General features: G+C 43.2%; 1 protein-coding gene across 2 annotated transcripts in view; it reads right to left on the bottom strand.

The window, feature by feature from the left end:
* The window catches only part of TFEB (transcription factor EB), a 63,091-nt gene that overhangs the window by 23,208 nt on the left and 15,885 nt on the right, over window positions 1-23,998 (bottom strand). Inside the window, exons 1-2 of one of the 2 annotated variants that reach the window (XM_028734132.2) lie at window positions 7,002-7,953; window positions 709-827 (exon numbers count right to left, since the gene is read on the bottom strand). The gene's annotated coding sequence lies outside the window, so the exon portion shown is untranslated. Of the gene's footprint in view, window positions 1-708; window positions 828-7,001; window positions 7,954-23,998 lie in introns of those variants that run through there. The other variant, XM_028734129.2, reaches the window with a different exon arrangement.

Here is a 23,998-nt window from a genome sequence, read left to right on the forward strand (position 1 = left end):
GTAAAATAATGTTGTTTATTATTTATTATATTTATGTGCCATCTTTCTTCTTAAAAGTACAATCAGATAAATAGGCACCGCTCCGGCGGGAAGGTAAATGGCGTTTCCGTGCACTGCTCTGGTTTGCCAGAAGCGACTTAGTCATGCTGGTCACATGACCCGGAAGCTGTACGCCGGCTCCCTTGGCCAGTAAAGTGAGATGAGTGCCGCAACCCCAGAGTCGGTCACGACTGGACCTAATGATCAGGGGTCCCTTTACCTTTACCTTCTTCTTAAAGGAGCCCAGGACAGTACACAATGTATTGAAAATATTACAACAATAAGAAAACATATAAAAAGATTCAAAACAGAAACAATACAAACACAGCAGCACAAACCTAGCACTGCTATATTGGAATTATTGAATTTATAGGCTTTGGACAAAATACGATGCCACAGTTAATCAAAAACAGAAGCAAACCCTTCTCAACGCCTCATGGCTGTGTCGATGGAAGAGAGGGGAGCACATGAGCCTGGGGAGATGCTGGTTTCATTTTAAGCACACTAAACCATGACCTATCATGACATCTGAATATAAACAGCATTGGTCTAAAAAAAAAAAAAAAGGCTTTCGATAAAAGGACGTTCTTGTCCCTTGCCTCAAAGAACCTGGAAGACAAAACGCACTCATTGGGCATGCCACAAAATATAAAGCTGGTTGTTACTCACCCAACTGTTAGATGGACGGGGCACCCACAATAGGGCCTCTTCCAATGACCTCAAGGATTGGGAAGGCACATATGGGATGGGAGGAAGCGTTTGTTCAGATGTCCCTTTGGTATGACTTTCTAGAATTCAAAAAAGGGAGAAAAGCATGGGAAAAACCAAGATCAGTAACTGGCAGGAAATTGTAGCATGTCTTCTTCTTTTTTTAAAAAAAAGCATCTATCCCAGTCATGAAAGCCTAGGTAATGTAGAAGAGAAGCTATAGCATTGCAAATTCATCCCAGCACATTCATTCCTAATCCCACCTATTATCCAAACCATTGTAATTTTTCAGGATTCATATCACTGGTCTTAGATACAAGGTTTTAAAAAGTCAAGATCAATTGTTATAATATAATGCCAGGCACAAAGCTGCTTGTCCCCATATGGCACTTAGCTTTGCAACCATCACTGAGAATGAATTTGTTGGATAGGTAGTAAACACAAGCATGGTACGCTAGAGGAGATTTTGTGGTTAGGGGAAATCCAGCAAGAGCAAGCCATGTATTAAAAACCCACAAATGCCACCATAACATTCTGCTGAGATTCAAGAAGTCATGAGTTTGTGATACCTGACTTGAAAGTTCACTTCCCACACTGTCACCAGAGGGAGTGGCTTCAGATGGCCAAATAAGGGAGCTGGCCTTTGGTAAAAAATGTCAGAAACATAGGAATTTGAGGTACATCAAGTCAGACCATTGGGTCCATCTGGTTCAGATCTGTCCATGCTAACTGGCAGCAAATCTCCAGGGTTCTAGGAAGGAGTCTTTCCCAGCCCTAGCTAGAGACACCAGGGACATTCTGAACGTAAAGAAAATGCTCTGCCCCTGACCTATTGCTCCTTCCCCTATCAGCTGTTTACCCATCTGCAGTTTCTCCTGTCTCTAAATTTCAGATGAGGGCATTTTAAAGCTGAACAAAAAGCTGCAATCATAGCCCAAGGAGAAACAGGATTGTTTCACAGTGCCACCCACAAGGAGGCTGAAACACCCAAACAGTTTTGCACACTGAAGAGTCCTTCACAGCTGTTCAAAGAGGGCACAAAGCGCAAGTGGGTGAACATCACTGTAGGTGTAAGCAGAGAATTCATGCTGGGCAGCATGTTGCACCAGAGCAGATGACACCGCCAGTTGCAAAGTGAGGAAGATTCAACCTGCCAGTCCAGGCAGTGCCTTAGATATGAGGAGTCGTTTTCATTCACAGTTCATAAATCTAGCAGCAGACTGTACCTCCCATTACTTTAGCTCAGTTGTACGCTCAGGTTAACGGTTGTGCTTGCTCAGGGGAGTTAATGATTAATGCAGTCAAGAGCCATCCCTCCTCAATATTTAGTAAAAAGTAAAGGGGGGGGGGTCCTTTAGTCATTTATACAGGATAACAAGGTACACATGTTCCTTTTTCCTATAGAGCATAGACTGCTAATTCCATCAGTTACTCCTATTTTGAACCTTTGGTGGGGGTGGGGGAAGGGGTGTCTGATGGCTGCAAAAAATATATTTACCAAGAGGGATAAAAACAAACTTCCAAGAGGCCAGCTACTATATATAGCACAGGCAAAACATCCAGGGGTAGGTTGGGTTACAGGTCCCTCACCCTACTCAAGAAGGAGGTGTTGCCAGTCTCCTAAAATCATTCTTCCTTGGGAGGTGATAGGAGACGGATTCTATTTCTAGTTATTGGCATGCCAGAATATATATATATATATAAAAACACAACATAACATCTACCTAAAATAAGGATTTGTACTTTAACTCTTCAAGAGACCTCAAAGAAATCCCCTCACCTCACATTATATACATTATGCCTATAAACACGCACAGAGAGACATCTTCAGGCCCAGCACTTTTTTTGTTATGACACAGGGCACCATGATATCTCGGATTATGCCGCCCATGACACCCATTTTATGCTGGTGCCCACAACACTTTTAACAAAATGCGAGTGTCAGCACCTCCTCATGTTTTTTTAAAAAAAACGAAAACCCACCACTGCTCAGGACTGGTGTGCAGACACTGTGGGGCCCTGCAAGGCGGAGAAGTTCTCTGTGCATATTATAGCCCTAACCCTGCAGAACGTAGTGCAGGCCAGGTAAGAACGTAGACCCTGCAGAATGACCTTCACAGCTCACAAAACTTTACAAGCCATGGCCCTGCACTTCCCACCAGCTGCTGGGGGTGTTAGTAGTATGGGGCAACAGGCAAAGTTAACTTAAGATTGTCAATCTCTTCCGCAACCGCAAGGTCCTACCAGCTGAGCCAAGTAAAGGGGAATGCAGCTGTGCATTCTGCCCTACCTTCAAGCTGGCAACACTGCTTGGCTCAGAGTTGGGGCTTAGCTCAGTGCTCAGCCAAGCTCCAAGTCAATCTGCAGAAGACAAACCTGCCTAGGATGCCATTGGGGGGCTGCCACAGCATCCCAAACAAGTGCTGTCCATATAAGCTGCACTCCATTGGGACCAACAGATGCTACCTGGTCACCATTGACCCATGACAGGACCTTCCCAGTGGCAGTTCCCCCATTGCTTGAATGTCCTCCCTGGTGAGGTACACCTGTCTTCCTCATTCACAATATCAAGGAGGAAGTGAAAAACATCATTCACCCAGGCATATGATGGCTGAAAAATACTTTTCCAGAAAACCATGAAATTAGATGTGGTGGTGTGTGTATGTTTTTAATTTCCTGTAAGATGCTCTTAATTGCTTTCCATTTTTTTAATAGGTTTTTGTTTCTAACTGTATCGCTTTACTACTGTGTATTGCTTTTCTACTTTCTTTGGGAAGAAGGGCAGGACAGATATTTAATAAATAAGAATAAGCAGCAGCAGCAACTGCAGGAAAACAAATCTCTGGGAAGGATTGCCCCAGAATGAGATACTAACCTGCCCCAAGTTCTCTTGTTTGCTAGTTCCATGGGGGCACCAGGAAAAGGGAAATAGTACAGTGGAATATGCAGTGTGAGCAGAGATCCCATGTGTGTGGTTCCCTCTACCAGCCTCTTTCTGCCCTTACATTTCTAGGCAAAATAAATTGTCATCTACTGAGCTTCCAGACAGGGACAGGTCAATTCCCAGGAAGGAAGGAGCATTACTAGCCTTATTAATCCAGTTAAGTGTTTCACAATGGCCAAAATGAGAGCTTGTGGTTTTTTTCAGCAGTGCAATAGGCATGTTGATTAAAAAAAAATTGATAAAGTAATTTAAGGCCTTGAGCAAGAGTGATAAAAGAAGTCTAGCGCAAAACCTCTGTATTAACTTAAAACAACTCCATGATGTACATGCTGTGATTTCTGTCCTGGGATACACTCAGCATTTACTGTGTGGATATCTTGAGAGAATGGGTGCTCTCATTGGTCAGAAAGAGCCTCAAAGCTGAGGTGCTATTGTCCCCTCCCACCACCACCACGGGATCCATACCCATCTTCCAGACCACTGGGAAGCTGACCATCCCCAGCGCCTGCTCCCAGGTAGACTGCTTTGGTTTTCACCCTGTTGGAGGTCTAGGATCAAAGTTGGTCAAGGTCAGGAATTTGCTATATTGGGGGGAGGGGCAGCAGATTGCAAGGGGTTGGCTGGGGTGCAAGGAACACTGGTCTGGGATCCCCAAGTCTAACAGTTAATTGGACACCCCAGTTTCCCCCTTTTCTGAGGCTGTAAGTGACCTATAAAAAGTGGGTGGTGGCAGGAACTACCAGATAGGAAAGCAGTGCTGTGGGGCCAGCTGTAGGGCCAGGAAAGGGACAAGAGAGACTTTCTTGAGCATCCCAGCTTTTCTGTACCCATCTCCTCCAAAGTCTGCAGCAATAAATGGAAATAGGTTCCTTTCCTTTGGGCAAGCTGTGCCCAGGTGAGGAGCAAATGGAAGTAGAGGTGTGGCAATAAGAGGCCACGCACTGAAATATAACAACATGCATGACAGACCACACACACACAATGTGGCTACAGATGCATAATAGGTTTTGGTTTTTTTACTTATCAGATTTTAGGTGGTATGGAAAAATACAGATTAAATGTAAAAAATAAAAAGGGAGTGAATTCTGAGGAGGACATTGTGTGGAAAAACAGCAACTTGTGGCCGTGAGCAGCATTAACTCTGCAATGAACTCCTGTCTGGAAGAACCCGTGGGTCAATAAGAAACAGTCAAACTTTTGCGCCTCCACCCAAGCCCCAAAACAAAAGAAACTCTGCAGAGCAATTGCTTCATCTCAGAGCCATGTCCCTGCTCCCTCCAGTTCCTGTGCTTAACATTTGACAGTGATGTTTTATGAATGGAAAAATCAATTTCACCGTCGAGTCCATTTCAAAAAGAAAAAGAAAAAAATTGCCAGCGCAAATGTCCCAGGAGGGGCCCAGTAATTATTGAATGCTCCAGGAGAAGGGAGGTAGAGGGGAAAGTTTCACCTTTGCCCTTTGTTTTGTGAAACATCTTCAACACATACACAAGTCTTCAGAAAAGGAAATAGAGGACAAAGAAGTATAAACAACGGAGTGTAGCTCCCCCCGCAGCCCTCTCAACAAGTCTTTCTTCTTGGGTTTTCTTTTCTAAGTGCCACTAAGAAGCAAGTGGAGAGCACTGCATCCTGGAAGGCAGCGTTCCCAAACTTCTGCCAAGACCAACACACACAGAGAGTGAGGCTAGCTGTGGTACTTTCAAAGGCAGCCTGCGCAAGCCCCACCAATCCTGCTGCACAGACTCAATCAAAAAGTGTAAATACTCCAGCTTTCCAAAGCAAGAAGGATGCCCAGGCAGAGGCTTGTGTGAAAAAATACTAGGCATGCCAGCCAGGTTCACGAGTGCCTTTGGCAAAAGGATGGGCTTTTTTTTCTTCTCGGGGCTTCCTCTGAGGTTGGCTTGGGATGCAGAAGTATATATAACTGGGAAAGTTTGCACTTTCTTGCAATAATGGCTTCCAGGCAATGAGGTATATGCACTCGGTTGTAGGATTACTTGTGCAGTACAAAAGTTTATATTTTGCGTAAAAAGAGGCAGGTGTGTTGTTTTTTTAAATGGAACAGTTCTCTTTTCTTTTACATGTGAAACTGTGGGCAGTCAAATGTTCAACTGTGACCTTGACTAAACTCAGTTGGGCTGCCAAACAACACCCTAATACTTGATATGCTGTGGACTTTATGGGTTACAGTTAAGAGTGAGGGAAAGTCTGATACAGTTAGGAGAACTGTGAGGCAAGGTCTTTCGACCAATCCCTCTCACTTTTATAACACCAGCCATTAACATCTGTTTAGTAGTTTATGCTCAGCAGGTTCTTAGTCATTCTGAGGCATGTAGCTGGCAAACAGGAGTAAGTAGAGAGGATATTTTAGCAGTGGATTTTTAATATTTTTTGTTTTTATGACACAGTAAAAATAAACCCTGAAGCTTTGTAACAGTGCACGGCATAAAGTTTAAGTGACAACAATACTGCTTGATGAATGGTTATTCCATTCTCTAGCAGCAATACTTCAGGGTAAAATGGAGCTATAAACACCATGGGAAACACAGCTAGCATATAAGCCAAGTCTGTGCCTCTCACATCTGGCCCGGCCAGGATACAGTTCCAAGTCAATGGCTTTCCCAACTGTTGACTATCACAATCCAAGACTCTTCTTACAGTTGCAAGTTTGAAGTACTCTTTTTCTTATTTGCACAAACACTCATGGGCATATGAATTCAGCACTGGGCAGTTCATGTGTAGAAGGTCATTGGACAACTCTAATGTGGCATAGTTTGTGGAAACAAAGAGCTTGCTTTGATCAGTTTGAAGAGCCAGACAAAACTACTCAAGCTTGCAATTTGAATTTAAGAATTTATTGAATTAAAATTAACACTCAAAATTTGAAATATAGCTTAGGTGAGGCATGCCTATCATACTTGCAAGCATGCCTGAAGTGCAGCAATCAGTGCACTTGACTAACTTGTTTTCTCACATCAACTGTGGCAGGATCTCAACTCTCATATTCTACTGTTCTCCTGAGTACATCGGACTAAACTAATTTAGGGCATTTTTAATTGGCACACATTCTCAACTTTCAAAAACAAGAGATTTAGCATCTTCCACACAGTCCAGAAAACAGTACACGCACTCCCATCTCTCCTGCAAAGAAGAGGAGAACTTCATGGAAGCTCCTTGAGAGCCATCACACAACTAACTCATGCACCATCAAGCTTATCAACAGCAAATATGGAAGGGTGCCGCCTTCCAATCTGATCTCTAATTCCAAATGCAGATGCACAGCACATTTGTTAATCCCAAAAGTTTTTACCTTAGTGATCAGTGCGCCAGGAAGAAGAGAGAAAGAAGGAGAGAATGTCACATTTCCCAAAGAAAGAAGGTGACCGGCTGCATCGCCTCGTAACCAAACAAGCTCTTTCTCTCCAGTTCTCACACAGCACCCGGCATTTCCTCATTTTTCAGGGTCTCGCTTTTAATTTAGTGCTCAGCAGCCGTAGGAAGAGGAAGTTGCAAAACTGCAAGGCTGCTTAGCTCATTCTTTTAAATATGACCAAGACATCACTGGTGGGGCTAAACAAACAACCTAAACACCACGAGTTGGGAGCTGCCAGTGCCAGCAAGTCTACGCTGCAACTCCCACAGAGTCTCAGCTCGGGGCACTCAATGAAAAGAGCCACATTTTCTCCTTCCCGTACTTGCGCCTACAACTTCAGCTGGGTTTGACATGCCTCCAGGAATAAGTAGGAGAACTTAAAAACTTTGCCATCACTCCCAAATGCTGCCAGTGCAGAGATGTGTGGGTGATTCTCCAGCAAACAGGAGGAGGAGCAGGAGGAGGTCTTCCTGTTCCACTTCAATCACTCAAAGCATCTGGGGCAGCGGAAACTAATTGCCTGGTTTCTTTGCCCCAGATCAGAGGCACCTCCCATACCTTCAAACCTTGCACTGATTTGTCCAGGTGTTAATATCAGCAGGGAAGGTTTTGCTGGCAGTGCCACCCTTTTCTGTGGTTTAAGGGTTGGCAGCATGTGAGAAGGTCTTTGTCGTGGCCCCCACATTATGGAATGACTTTCCCTCTGAGGTGTACTTTGTACCGTGTTTTTGATTATTGATCAAGACTAGGGATATAGTTTGCTGTTCCCTACCTGTTCATCTTTTGATCACATTATCATTACTCAAGCTTGGTCCACTGCAATTTGCGGTTTGTTAAATTTGTATAATCTCAACTCAGTATTGCGATTTGTGAAAATAATGTCATTGTTATAGAGGCATAACCACCTCTTATATAACGGATATCATGACGACAGGCCTGCCACCTTATTTACTTAAGGTGGGAAATAAAACAAAAGATTTTAAATTCAGGTAGGTAGAAGTGTGCATGCACACGAAAGCTTATACCAAGAACAAACTTAGTTTCCAAGTCTAAGTCTCTTAGTCTCTAAGTCTGGTCTCTAAGGTGCTACTGGACAATTTTTTAATTTATTTCAAAAGATTTGAAGTCATTATCCTTGTGTGAATGACACAGATCATAAGCAAGACATCCCCAATGGAGAAACAACCATTGTAATTCCACAACAAATCCAATAATCTCCCTCACTTTCCCTTTCTACTTGCAAAGCTGTGAACAGCCACATGCAGAAGAAAACGTGGTAATCTGCAAAATGCAAAAGAGACAGCAACAGTATTTTTAAAAAACTGACCAATATTTTGCATTATGGCAGAGAGACTGGAGGATACCACACACACACACACACACACACACACACACAGAGAGAGAGAGAGAGAGAGAGAGAGAGAGAGAGAGAGAGTTTGCAAAGCTTGCTTTATTTACTTTTCCCTGGGGAAAATAATTTACTTTGGCTATTACTGTATAAAAAGGTAAAGGACCCCTGACAGTTAACTCCAGTTGCAAACGACTCTGGGGTTGTGGCGCTCATCTCGCTTTACTGGCCGAGGGAGCTGGCGTTCAGCTTCCGGGTCATGTGGCCAGCATGACTAAGCCACTTCTGGTGAACCAGAGTAGCACACAGAAACCATTTACCTTCCTGCCGGAGCGGTACCTATTTATCTACTTGCACTTGACGAGCTTTCGAACTGCTAGGTTGGCAGGAGCTGGGACCGAACAACGGGAGCTCACCCCATCGCAGGGATTTGAACCACAGACCTTCTGATCGGCAAGCCCTAGGCTCTGTGGTTTAACCCACAGCACCACCCGCTAACAAGTTCAATTACTGCAAAGTTCTCCAACATCCCTAGTCAAGTCACACTCTTTATGCCCAGGCCTTTTGCTGAGTGGATATGTTCCTTCCTCCTGCATTTCTGTACATTGCTGTTTTGTGCTGCTGCTTCCTTATTCTGATATCGGTTGTTTTTTGTGTGGTTTCATTTTATTATTTTACACAGTATTTCTTTTAATTGTGGCATTTTTTGTAACCCGCCCTGGGACAATTTGGTGAAGGGAGAGATGTTAGTACACACAAAAAACCCAGCTGTGACTGAGAAACAGTCAGGATACATATGGAAATAACATTTTAAATCCACCACTACACATACAACTTTCCATTTTAGGATGTAAGCTGAGATTCTCACAGTTCAGTCAAAATTTCCCCTCACAACACTCCCCCAGAGATGGTAGATCCAGAGGTTTGAGCCAGGTATGCAGCTACACTCAAACTAACCCCCTCTTACACAAGAAACTCCAACTTTTCTGTGTTAACAATTACAGCACTAGATTTCCAGAGTTCCTAATGAGTTTGCATATAGCAAAGGCACAGCCATCTATGAAAACATCCCTTGGAATGGAAATAGAACTTGGATTTTTTAAAAAAGAACCTCTGGTCTTTGGTACCTGCCAAGTTCATTTGTACAAATGAGGGCTACTTCATAGGATATTTTTGTGCGCGCGCTCCTGAGACAAACTACAAAATGCACGTGTTGTGTATCAGTTCAAAGTATAGGGCACAAAAATTATTAAAACAGGAATATTGTCACCCCTTAAAATACACAGGAACCAGAATCTGACAATTTCCCTTTCACAGTTCATGTGCAGAATAAATGAAACAAGCAGTTTAATATGAATGAATGAATGGGGGGACTCAGGGGTACGCATATCCCTAAACATTTTGTGAATCTAAGTTTGGCCTTGTTGAGGGGCAGTATTTCAATATGAGTAGGAAAATGAGAGTACCCCTAAACATTTTTGGGGGGTTTCTTATGGGCCATCATGACTGATGAACAACACTAATAGTACAATCCTAAGCATGTATATAGTACGCAAAAAAACCCCTCAATTTCTCTTTAATTTTGCACTGTTATATACATATTGTTATAAAAGCCCATTGCCCACCCCTCTCTCTGCTAAGCAGTGGCAGGAGCGCGTGGGACCACAGGCACACACACAGGGTCTATGTCCCTTTGGAGAATGGAAGACATGGCGGAGACTGTCAAGCTTTAAGAAATATGGGCTTATTCACATAATTACACCTTCAGTCTGCATGGAGGGGGTCCAGATCTTACAGAATGGCCCAAAGCACTGCAGGCAGTCCTTCTTTCTCCCCCTTTCTTCTTCCCAGAAGCCCCTTGCCCTCCCCCAAAGCAGTTACCCTGGCAACCTTCCAGATCTCCAGTCTCTAGTCACACCTGGGGCTAGAAGTGCCATTGTCTTGTTCAGGACTCACAATGGCTCTCTTAAAGGCCCTAGTTTGGCTACCCAGGAATTCATTTGCATCTTACATTCTCCCTTTATATCACAAATAACCCCAAATCCTAGCATTTATTAATTGTAGTATTTAGGGGGATTCCCCCCCCCACAAGTTCTATAACAATATTTTACTGCTAGTTGGGCTCCTAATGGTTTTGAGGCAAATATTGCCCCAGACACTCACATTTGCAAAATCACCACTGTCTGCTACAGTGCTCATAAACATACTGACTCACTTATACCCAGAAGTCTCACATTCGGGCATGGTGTGGGAGGGAGGCGACATTCTGGGGAGGCAAGAGACAGGGGACTCCTGGCACTAACAGCTTATAAGTGCCAGGAGCCTTCGTGCTCACAACCAGAAATTCTAGGAAGCCCTGCTGCAAGAAGATAAGGCTCTTGTGTGAGAAGGCTTGCCCAGCTGGCTTCCAATGCCAGGGAGAAGCTCAGCACACTCCCTCTCTTGTAAGCTGTGAGCCACATCTTCCTCTTTGTGTTTGGGATTCAGAGAGAACCCCCAAGGCAGGCCTCCCACTGTGACATGTTCCTAGGGCCAGCTGAGGAGCCTATCTTTAGCTCCTCACTTATCAGAGGCTTTAAATAACCATGAAAAACATAGAAGGCTTCAGTTACTAAACACAGAACACAGTTCTGTGCAAGGAGGCTTCCCTGAAACCACTGAATTTGAACAGACTGGAGTAGGCCACGGCTCCTATTGGTTTTTACCAGTGCCAGACAGACCATAGGTATCTTGCACAGCCAATTATGTACCTGCTTATTTTAAAGAAAGGGTTTTTTATGTTGAAAGCGCAAGAGATACTGGCTATGAATCTACCAAGCCACACCTATACAGTGAGCCATGGGCTTTGCATATAATCTGCTCAATCAAGTTCTGCAAGATCCTCCAGGATCTGCCAGCCTGTGGTCAGGGTGCTGGCATTTCTTCAACCTGCTTTGACCCTAATGCATCCTAGAAGTGAGACGTCCTCAGGCTAATACTGTACTAACTCTAATGAAAGGCCAGGCAAGCACTCTCTTTCCATTCTCAAGTATGGCTATGACCCAAAGGCCTGGAACACCCAATTTTTGCATGGTGGTCCCTAAGGAAACAAACACAAACAATACCCCCCCCCGAGCCCTTGCTGAAAGGCAAAGCACCAAGTGGATTGCTAGTGACACTCAGGCTTTTCCCAGCCCTTGACAGGACTTGCTGAAAACTTCATCACAAGAAAGGAATCCCTCCATTTAGGATTTAGTCACAGCGGGCTGGTGCGCTCCTACGTGCTTAGCCAGACTAAATAGGCAGGGCAAGGAAAGAGGTGGGGACCAGCTCTGAGCAGCCTATTCCCTCCGTTCCAATCTATGGCTGTGACAGGTGCACACTTATGCAAAGAGCTATATTAGGTAAGGACTCTATGAGGCCAGGAAAGCTCTTGCAGAGAACATCGGGAAGAAAAACTGTGCAAATTGTACAGCACAAGTGTGAGACGTTGTACGCCCACAAACTCGTTACCAAGGAACTGTCAAAAGTAAGGTCACCATGAAACCCCATTAATTTCATTTTTAAAATTGCTCTGTCAGGGCACACAAACACCCCACGAACAAATGGTACTTACCACAACACTATGCTACCTCAAAACAAAAAAAAATTCCTTCCAGTAGCACCTTAAAGACCAACTAAGTTAGTTCTTGGTATGAGCTTTCGTGTGCATGCACACTTCTTCAGATACACTGAAACAGAAGTTGCCAGATCCTTCTATATAGTGAGAAGGTGGGGTATTACTCAGAAGGGTGGTGGGAATGGGTGATTGGCAGATAGCTGTGATGAGCCTGTTGACGACTCTTAACGACTGCAATAGGTCTTACAGGAAAAAGCAAGGGGTGAGAAAGTGAAAAATGGCTTTGTCATGTATAATGAGATAAGAATCCAATGTCTTTGTTCAGACCAGGTCTCTCCATGGTTTTAAGTTTGGTAATGAGTTGCAATTCAGCAGCTTCTCTTTCCAGTCTATTTCTGAAATTCCTTTGTAGTAAAACAGCTACTTTGAGATCTTGTATAGAATGTCCTGGGAGATTGAAGTGTTCTCCTACTGGTTTCTCTGTCTTGTGATTCTTGATGTCAGATTTATGTCCGTTTATTCTTTGGCGTAAGGTTTGGCCTGTTTGTACCTGTCGAAGCCCACACCTGAACAAGGAACCTGTTGCCACCCACCGTCCTCGCTGTTGTTGCCTGTTCAATTTCCCCCTCTAAGTGAACAATCAGTGTCAGAAGCAAGGAGGAGGAGAAACATCGCCGGCTTGCTTAAGCCCTTCCCTCTGGGTGGCTGGACAGTGTATGGATAGTGTAATGATGTAGTTCTGTCACCAGGTGGCACTGGACTTAGCTATATTTGGGTTTAGTTAGGCACCTTCTGTTGCTCTTCTGCCTTGGAGCCAAAAGAGAGACAATTAAATTATTGTCTCAGTTCCTGGCTGGGGTGTCTTCTTAAGCTTTCATTGATATGGTGTCAGAAGTCAACTTTTAAATTCACAAACTTCTAACAACACAAAGAAAATGGCACAGTTCCCTGCACCAGTGTGAACTTCAGCTTAATAATCCTGAAGGGAAAGAAAGATCTGCTTGCTTTCGCCTAAACACAAAGCACCACATGGAGGAAGTTAAAGCTTACATTAATGCTTTGCACACTTCTCTACCGGGATCTGAAGAGACTTCTTCAAATGCAGCTGCTCATGGAAATCCAGAACATCAAAAAGTCTTAAATTAAATCAGATCTGGATGGCCTAAGCATCTCAGCAATGCTTCTAAGTCGACTAGAAAGTACTTTGCTGCCTGTGCACAACTGAGTGAATTGGAAGGCCTCATAACAAAACAGAACTGTAACACTGAACCGCAATCTAGGAGGAAATAAATCTTCTTTATCACCGGGGAAATCAATATCTAACCAAATGCGACAAGCAAATCAAGCACACAGTATTGTGGCTGGTATTGGAAATGATAGAAAAAACAAAACCTTATCCTGTTAGTACTCCAGAAGAAATAAATCAAAACAATGGGAGGAACTTTTATCACACCCTTATCCGAAAGGCCTTGGAAAACTAGCAGTCAACCTGTGTGAACGGGAAGGTTGACACTATAGTGGTACCTCGGGCTAAGTACTTAATTCGTTCCAGAGGTCCGTTCTTAACCTGAAACTGTTCTTAACCTGAAGCACCACTTTAGCTAATGGGGCCTCCTGCTACCACCGGAGCACAATTTCTGTTCTCATCCTGAAGCAAAGTTCTTAACCCGAGGTACTATTTCTGGGTTAGCAGAGTCTGTAACCTGAAGCGTATGTAACCTGAAGCATATGTAACCTGAGGTACCACTGTATTTGGTTGTTGTAGACTACTATTCAAGGTGCATTGAGGTACGCTCTTTGCCTTGCAGTAACTGCCACAGCATTAGTGCACAACGGAAGAAAGACTTTTGTTCATTTTGGCATTCCAGATGAACTTGCATTTGAAACTCCAGTTTGTAGTAACAGAATTCCAGTCATTCCGGACGCCTTACAGCTTTTGCAGCATTGCCACTAGCCATCACTATCCTCAAGGAAACAGTGAGCAGAGACAGCAGTACAGATGGGAAAGAAAATCTTGAGACAGAATGACCTACATGTTGCTCTTTTAAGCTGCAGGTCAACACCACCACCAACAGCTTCTGGATGTAGCCCAGCAGAGCTGCTAATAGGAAAGCAGGACGCCCATTCGAACCCTAGATAAGAATCTTATTCCCAAGTGACCTGACCTGGAAAAAGTTGCTTCTTCATATTACAAAGCTATGAGAGGTTATGAGCCTTTATATAACCAGAGCAACTCCGTATGAGAGCTACTTCATTTGGAGCCTGGAGAGAAAGTTTATATACAAACTGATGAAGAAGAGACCAGCTCCTATGCAAGGGAGGTGGGATGAAACACCCAAATTATATTCTCCTGAGACTGAGCATGAATTACTTAATGGAAACAAACACCTTCTTCCTAACTCTGAGAGGTACAGTCACCAAATGCAGGGGTAGTCTGTCCCATTTCGCCATCTGAGGTGAAATGGGAAGTTGATGGACCCCACCCAAAGGTGACGCCCCCCCTCCCTGCTGAAGCCTCACTTCCTGGGTTCATGCAGCAGTGGCTTCCAGCAAGATGTTGCCAGAACTCAAGAGAAGAAACTGCTGCCACTGCCATTGCTACACAACCCCAGCAGCTGCTTCAGACTGCCTCCTGTGTGGGCAAGTGCTGACCAAATGCCACAAGCAGCACCTCAAAACCCAAGTTCACCTCCTGAGATTCTCCATCAAACACCTGGTACAACAGATAGCAATATTGTGTCTCGGATCATCACTCGCTCTACTTGTGTCATTCAGAATGCTTCTCAAGATTTAGAAATGAGCGGCTGAATATTTCAACTAACCGAAGTTTCACCTGTGGCTTTTTAATTGTTTCTTTAAACAAAAATCAGCATTGTTACATAGTTATATCACTAGGTAGCACTGAACTTAGTTGCATCTGGACAAAGTCAGGACTTTTGGGTGGTTGTTTTTCCCCCTGTTTTGCATCATTTAAGAGAGAGAATAAAGTTCTTGTCTAGCTTTCTGGTGGAGCGTCCTCCCAGCTTTCCATGACTAGCTGACTGGACTCAAAGGAAGACAGCATGCGGACAGATAGCAGCAACAGCACTGTGGAGGGTAAGTTCACTGAAAGCATCTTGCCGAAAACGAGGAGCCAATACTGCTTTAGGTCTGACTAATGTAGTTTAAAATACAAAACAAAAACCACCTTTATGCAACTTCAGAAACTCTTCTCCACATTTACTTGCCTGCTGAGGATAAGGGAGAGTGTTAAATTCATGTAAGACACTGGCTAGGCCTGTTGAGTCTCATAGTTGTATCACATGAACTGTGATCTGTGTGAAAGTGTGCCCTAGACCACACTCAGTGTTCTCTTGTGACTACACATTGCACAAGAAGATTGGCAGCAACAGGCAAACTGTCTATCACGGACATTTGCCTGATGCTGCTGATCTTCTCATTGAAGTTTCCTCCCAGCGCAACAGGGTCAGGTAGCTCCTAATTTTTAAACATTTGTGAGCACAACAGCAAGCTGTGAAGTTCTGCCCTTTCTGTTTTGACCAAGCTAATGGAGAGAAGACAGAGGCCCTTAGTCTCTGTGACAAGGACACACAGGCTCAAAAAGGAGAAGCGGCCCATTAATAGGCACTGCAGCAGCTCCACAGCCTCTGCAGATTGGAGAAGCGTTGCAAATAAGGGCAGGAGTTTGAATGGTAAGGCCAATGAGCAACTGAATCACCAGGACTGTTTTAGCTGCGGCATTTCAGCAACGTAGGCTGCTGTGTTGTTAACAAGCAGTTGGGTCAGAGGCCAAATGTTTTCCTTTCCATGCTTGAAATACCATAGTCAGAAGCAGCTCAGATATTCAGTACAGTGAAAACATTACCGCTCTGGGTGGGCGGCAGATCCTGAAAGATAAAGCCCCCAAAATGAAGTAGGAAGACCTATATGAGCAGCAGACCTCATTTTCCACCGTTGCATCTCCTAATGCTATGAAGTCAATAAAATCCCTGGCTACCTGAGACACAGACTCCTTGAAGCTTCTTCACCCCTTCCACACACAAACCTGTGATGTTTCAGGAGAATAAATGGTAAAAAAATAATAATACACCAAGTACATTGAGCATGGCTTTTGTCTAGAAAACTGCTGTGCAGGTACCATCTAAGCCAGGGGGTTTCAATTCTTTATGGAATCCGTTCCACATCGCCTTGTGCACTGAAGAACCTTGGCACATTATAGAGAATTCTAGTGCCTATTTTTGGCTTAGGATTGCCGACAGACAGGATTGCCTACCCAGTCCAGCTGAGCCACTTGCCAGATTTGTGTGCAAAAAAAGTCAGCCCTGTTTCCACTTAGCAGTCATGCTAAAAACTAATGCACATTAACATCTGTTCCACTGTCCCCAATTTGCCCAGGGTATCCAAGATTGCCCAAGTCCTGTAACATATTAATCACTCACTGTCCCCTCCCCCGAAAGCCCAAATTTTTGATCATGCTTAAAAACCAACAACAACTATATGCATGCACAGCCAAGCCAAAATCTAAGTAAACAAACTATTTCTCCTCTGCCCTCCTGCTGCAATAAAATCCCTGTGACACAAGGATGCACATGTGAAGGGGTGCATCACTTATAACCCAAGAAGGGGGAGTTACTCAGTGCTGCCACCAGCCAGGGAGAATTGGAGCAGTCGTGTGAGAGCAAGTGGTTTTCATTTCATTTTTTGCTGCAAGCAGATGAGCATATCTCAGCTAAACATCTTTCCCTGTTTCTCCTGCAGCCATGCCTCCTCCTCTGTGCAGGAAGAGACTGTTGACTGCCAGAAAAGGAAAACCAAGAAAGGCAGACTGAGGCTGAAAGCCCCTGAATGGAGGTAACGCAGCATGAGTGAGTGACAAGGAAGAGGTGGATTTGGGGAATCATAACCGGTTTGGTCGCACTGGGTGCAGAGCCTCGAGGGCGCTGCAGGAGAAGCCACAACAATGATGTAGAATGGAAGGTGAGAGGTGAGAGGCGACATTTGAGACCCCAAGGTTCACCGCTGGACAAGGTTGCTGCTTCTAGTTCCGTTTGGTATAGGATGGCCATGGGCAGTCTCCAAGTAATTCTTTCAGTCAGCACAAGGATTTCTGCTTGTACAGCGGAAGTCCCCACTCCACCCACCTGCCCCACTAAATTTGGGGTTATTCTCAACCCCCCAGAGCAGATTTAGGGAGGACAGAGAGTAAAAAGAGGGGGTAAAAAGACGTTCCATTGCACATGCAGAAATCCTTATGCTGATGGAACAAGTTAGTTGGATTTGTCCTGCCTTACAGAGGCAAAAGGCTGTCGAAGCCTAGTTTCAAGATAAAGAACCATGAGAAGAAAGTTCAGGGGCCATCAACAGTTAGTACCTGGACAGAAGACTGAGCAGGCACACTATGATGAGATGCACAGTATTTCTATTTAAATTATACCAATTATTTCTAAATTTGCATCTATTCATCTAAAATTAGCATATGTAAATTCTGTGCAAATCTATGTCCTCTTGAGACAAAGCAAACTCAGCAAATTCTATCCTGTATCCGTATCCCATTCCCTTAGATTGGGAGATGCCGGCTACTGGAATACAAGGATGTGGTTGGCTGCTTGCCTTCTGCATTAGCAGTTTCATCTGAAATTGTCATTCCTTGCTCACTCACTGTTTATAAGCAACAACAAAAACACAAATGGCATAATTATTGAGCAGTGGCATTCCATTGTTTTCTGTGGTATTGTTGTCCTGTCCCCCTGGTGATTTCCCCCCTATTATTCACAGCACAATTGTAGTGCAAGCCTTTTCAGTATGAGCAGGCAAAACACTATACAGGGCTTTCAGGGTTATTGTGCCTTTAAGTAGTAGCTTCCTCTTTGCAGCTTCTGACTCTTTCATGGCTTCCTGTTCATCATGGCAGCATGTACAGATCCAGTTGTATCCTCCATGACAGAAGGCTCTTTGAACCAGCAGAGACTTCTGTTGCCTGAAGCTAGGTTGGGGAGATGTTTATAAATTCTCCTATAGTGTCTCATACTACCTTCCACACTGTTTCTAGGTGTCCCCTCCACAGATATTCTGGAGCAGATGGCAGCAAGGGCATCAGTTAAAAATTACCTCACACACCCCTTTCTGCTAACAGAAGCTTCTCCTGGATTAAAGAGTCTTTTGTCAATGACAGAAATAATCGAACAACTCGATATTTTTTTTTTTTAAGAAATCACTGTTAGCTGTCTGAGGAAAGTCAAACATCAGTTTTTTCAAACTACCATGCAAGTACCGTTGGAAGGCCCAACATCTCTTTGGTTTGCACTATCAACAGTTGAAAATACTGCTAGAACTATCAAACATCTAGGGGTACTGTGGCATACCAGCACAAACTCTAATTCAGGCGATTCTGATTCAAACAACAGCCATGGCAGGTGGGCAACGCACAACAGAATGGCACTTTGGAAATTGTTAACCGTCTTTCTAGAGATAGGAGCAAATGAATTTAATTATCCTATTTGTACAAATTAACACACTGTATAGAACTTTGGGTGCAGAAGTATCTATGTTAACAGCCACCTCAGCAAATTGTTCAACAGCATCCTCAGCAAATACTTATCTGGTACTGAACAAAGCACACAATCGTGAAAACTGTATTACGAAGTTCCTCTCTGGCAGAGAGATGGGCATAGGTGGCAAAAAGCCTCCCATTCACACTACTGCAGCCACATAAATAAACTGAAGATGTGAAATGAGCTCTAGGCACAGTTATTTTATCTTCATTTATCTGCTGAAGCAACTTGCAGGCCACAAAAGCTTATGTCATCACAAATTTGTTAAGTCTTTAAGGTGCTGCAATACTCTCCTTTTTTCTTTACTTGGAAGTTCCATTGAATCGCACAAGATGGACACATACTCCAAGCCCTGCCTCCTATAACAGTGCCACAATGCCCTTTCTGTCTTTGTGGAACACTAAGAACTAAAGATTTTCTATATGTAGATGCAGTAGGCCAAAAAAAACCCCAAGCCAGTCTCAGTTTGGTTTCTGGGTTTAACAGCAACCACCCATGTGGCTGCTAACTAGACCATAGTGTTTGCACCAGCAGCATGTGCCATTTAACATATGCTAGTTTGCCAATGCACGTATTGTACCAGTACATTTTGGGCTTCCAAAATATTTTTTGCAGATGTCAGGATCTGTTCTGCTTTCATGAATGCTAACCGCAGGACAGCCACTTCAAAAAAAGCTTATGGTGTATGGCAGTTCTAATTGCCTAGTTGCTAATTGCTATGCCTGATCATAGCCTCCATTTAGGTGGTTATTCAGCCTTAGCATGCTCTCCCCTCTGGTCCAGATTTTCAAGTGGCTGCTGGGTTTTTGTCTTGCAGCTAGGGATGGTAGAAGCCATCATTTTCAAATTCTCTGATTTTCTCATTTTTCTTAACTTTGGCTCTCCACATTTCCAGGTCAGTTTCCAACTATTATTTTTAAAGTCTTCAAAAGATGCACCAGAATTTTAGTGTAGACAATTTCCCCTAATATACACCATTTTGCAATTTTTTCCCCCTAATATAACATATTTTTGCATGTTATTTTCACTAACGTGTGCATTTTAAGCACACGTAACCCTTGTGTATGCTTTTTGATATATGCAGGTTTTGGTGTCCTCGGGTATCTTCCCGTGTAAAAGTTGGGGTGTCTAGGCGACGTTTCGACGAGGTCTCACTCGTCATCTTCAGGCTGGTGCTTTCGGCTTCTTGTTACTGGAACAGAGCAGGATCTCAGTGTTTGAGTTCCTATAAATACTGTAGAGGAGGTATGGTGTATAGCCTCCAATGTTCTGGGCAGAGAGGAAGTTCCCAGGCTAGTGTGCCTTTTCTTCTTTTGTTCCTTAATTGCTTGAGGGATATCTTGAGTGATTTCTTGAGTGATATCTCAAGTGATTTTTGATATATGTATATATTTGATATAATTTATTTTAAAGTTATTGTGATTTTAATATTGGATCAGATTGTTACTATTAATGTTTCATGTTTTATTATGTTTTTGTGTTGGAAGCTGCCCAGAGTGGCTGGGACAACCCAGCCAGATGCGCAAGGTATAAATAAATAAAAATGTTGTTGTTGTTGTTGCTCCTGTTGTTGTTATACATTACTTGGCTGGGGAACAGAATTTCCAAATTCAGAGAAGTGCAAATTTTGCAGGAGCGTTGTGTTTCAATTCGTGTATTGTTTTGGAAAACTCAGCTTAGATAGATTTGCCTTTAAATGTGAACTGAAGCAAATTTCTCTACTTGCAACTACAGACCACCAAGTTTCCAAGAAATTAGAACACTGGGCCTTTCCCTGAGCCCAGATTTCAAAACCCAATCAGCTTTTGGAAGGAAGAGCAGGGATAAACTCAGGGCAGAAAGTTAAATGATCAACCAGGCTTCAAAGTAGCTCATTATCAGGCAGTGGAGAAGGTTGCAGCATGTAGTGGAGCGGAGAAATTGTTGATTTTATCCCATCCCCGATCTTGGCTTCCTTGACCTTGATGGCACTGGAAAAAACAGATACTGTTGGAGTGCTAATGCTGTGTGAGGCCCTCCATCTTATGTTCAGGTTGCATATATGTGTAAATAAAACCGCATATCATAGAGACATCACTGTCTCCGCTGACCTTCATTCCAAGGTAACAGAATCTGGGTAAATGTGTGGAACCCCTGGATATTCTCACCACTCTGAGATTGGGTTGGCATGTAACAATATTTTTCACTGTGGGAGGCGAAAGAAATTTTCCTTTCTTCCCACTACTGAATTCTCATCCCAGCTATCCTAAAATTAATCATCAGAATTATATCACCACTGAAATTGACAGGACGACAGTAAAAATAAGGATACAAAGGCAATTCAAAGTCAGAAAGATTGGAGGAACTGGATTTTGCACTTCTCCGTTTTCCTTTTGCACTATCTTGGGACTGCTTCAAATGTAATCAATCCCTTCAAAGAGAGCATTTCTGTAAAAGCCGAAGGATTTTATATAATTTGAAGGAAAACCAGAGTTTCAGATAAATTGAGTTTCACTATTTATTGGAATGATAAAGGGCAAGACTTGATCAATCTATATGTATCATTAGAGATATATGATATATACAGTAGCTGATTGCCTGGATATGAAGAAAATAAATTATATTGAAAGAAGGGAAATGAGGTAGGGAGGGACGAATGATGATATATTCATATATAAAATATTTTCAATAGTATTTTAAATTTCACATTTATTCTTTATCATCTATATGATATTTTGTATACAAGTACATAATATCTGTAATATTCTATATTAATAAAAACAGTTCTGTAAAAGGAAACAATATGCACAAGTCACACTTGTGCATTTTGTTGCATGTACAGTACACACACTAGGCTGCTGCAACAGAAAATAGCTTCTTCACACATGTGCATACCATGAAAGGCTTGTGAATGCACATCTGATATGATAGAGTGAATGCTATTTTGTACAAAGAACATAAGGAGCCATGATCCCAACTGGACATGAAATTTAAGACTAAGGACCGCAAACTTCAAGTTCATCTCAAGCCAGAAAGACAAACAAAAGAAATCAGCTTCTGAAATAATCTAGGTTAACCAATATTCAGTGGTACCTCAGGTTAAGTAGTTAATTCGTTCCAGAGGTCCGTACTTAACCTGAAACTGTTCTTAACCTGAAGTGCCGCCAGAGCCCGATTTCTGTTCTCATCCTGAAGCAAAGTTCTTAACCTGAAGCACTATTTCTGGGTTAGCAGAGTCTGTAACCTGAAGCGTATGTAACCTGAGGTACCACTGTATTAAATTGGGCTAACACAATGGCAAAATGAAAGTGCAGCTTAACCTTCATTGGCAGACAAAAAACTGATGTATGCAACCTCTTCAAAACACATCCATGGTGGCTTCCGGAGCAAAACTGTGATGGTTAGCTATATGAACACTGTGTGTGTGTGTGTGTGTGTGTGTGTGTGTGTGTGTGTGTGTGTACCTCACTTAGGTAAAACCAGTCCTCCTGAAATTATAGCCTGCCTCTTTGCTTTCCCTTGGTTATTTAGAAAGCAAACCACAGTCTTAGGCAGCAGAATATTTATAAATGCGCAGTTCCCAGCTGGGAGGGCTACCAACATGTAATTATATAATGGTTGTATTACCCTCTCTTGTGTACAGGGGCTGCAGCTGTCCTTCATTCCCAATAATAAACAAGTGAAAAGGACAGACTGTGACTTCTTGAAAGACCTCTACTGTTGCTCTAATCCAGGGGTCAGCAAACTTTTTCAGCAGGGGCCGGTCCACTGTCCCTCAGACCTTGTGGGGGGCCGGACTAGATTTTTTTTTGGGGGGGGGATGAACAAATTCCTATGCCCCACAAATAACCCAGAGAGGCATTTTAAATACATAAAAGCACACATTCTACTCATGTAAAAACATCAGGCAGGCCCCACAAATAACCCAGAGATCCATTTTAAATAAAAGGACACATTCTACTCAGGTAAAAACACGCTGATTCCCAGACCATCCGTGGGCCGGATTTAGAAGGCAATTGGGCCAGATCCGGCCCCTTGTTTGCCTACCCATGCTCTAATCAAACTCACCTTAAGCCTGACACCCTCCTCTCACAGCTATACATTTACAAATGTCAGTTAGGCACGGGTTGCCGAAAAACAAGGTAGCAAGAACTCTGTAGAATATTTTGGTACCGTTAGCTCTTCTGGGACAACCTTTTACATTTTAGGAATACCTCACCATCATGCATCCAAAGTTCCCCCACCATTGCCTCCTTCTCAGGTTTCATTTCAGATATATTTACACCCAAATTCTTGTTAGGGAACAGGGACAGGAAGTGGGTCAAACATTGCGATAGGGGCTTGTTCATCTTGCCAAATCAATTCAGGTCAATAACCCCATTACTTTACATAGCAGTTTGGGTGAAAGGCACAGGGAGCTTCCAGACAGGATGTTTGTTGATCATTCAGATGGATATGTTTACACAAAACTCTCACAGAGGTTATATGACATCACCTGCTAATTGAGCACTTGTCCCAACATGTTTGCATGAAGGTTGCATGACATCGCCTGCTATTACAGTGGTACCTCGCAAGACAAATGCCTCGCAAGACAAAAAACTCGCAAGACGAAAGGGTTTTTGGTTTTTTGAGTTGCTTCGCAAGACGATTTTCCCTATGGGCTTGGTTCGCAAGACGGAAACGTCTTGCAAGTTTGTTTCCTTTTTCTTAACACCGTTAATACAGTTGCGACTTGACTTCGAGGAGCAACTCATAGCACGCGGTGTGGTAGCCTTTTTTGAGGTTTTTGAAGACTTTGGTGATTTTTGAAGCTTTTCCAAAACTTTTCCGAAACTGTGCTTCACAAGACGAAAAAAATTGCAAGACGAAAAAACTCGCGGAACGAATTAATTTCGTCTTGCGAGGCACCACTGTATTATTATTAGTAGTAGTATTAGCAGTGGTTTTTTTCTTTTAAACAAATGTTTAGGGGTACTCTAATTATCCTACTCATATTGAAATACTGTCCCTCAATGAGGTCAAACTTAAGATTCACAAAATGTTTAGGTATGCGTACCCCTGCGTACCCCTGGAAAAAAAGCACTGGTTATTAGTATTATTAGTATTCGCATTAATTACACACCCTTCACCCTCAGGGCAGGTTACAACATTAAAACACCATGTTAAAAATAGTTTCAAACAACTTACGATCACAAAAATAAGGTTGGTCCTAAAAATATACAGCTCGTGTGAAAATCCATGATAAAGAGGTATATCTTTAGCATTCACCAGAAGCTATATGATGAAGCTACCAGGCGTACTTCTATGGGCAGGGAGTCCCACAACTTAGGGGCTGCCACAGCAAATGCCCTGTTCTGGGCAACTGCCTCTAAAGACAGAAGAATAACCAAGAGGGCCCCCTTTGCCATGCCTAGCACCCAAGAAGGTCTGTAGGGAAGGAAGAAGCCTTTCAGGTATT

This window comes from Podarcis muralis, chromosome 5, assembly GCF_964188315.1.
Source record: "Podarcis muralis chromosome 5, rPodMur119.hap1.1, whole genome shotgun sequence".
NCBI classification, from domain to species: domain Eukaryota; kingdom Metazoa; phylum Chordata; class Lepidosauria; order Squamata; family Lacertidae; genus Podarcis; species Podarcis muralis.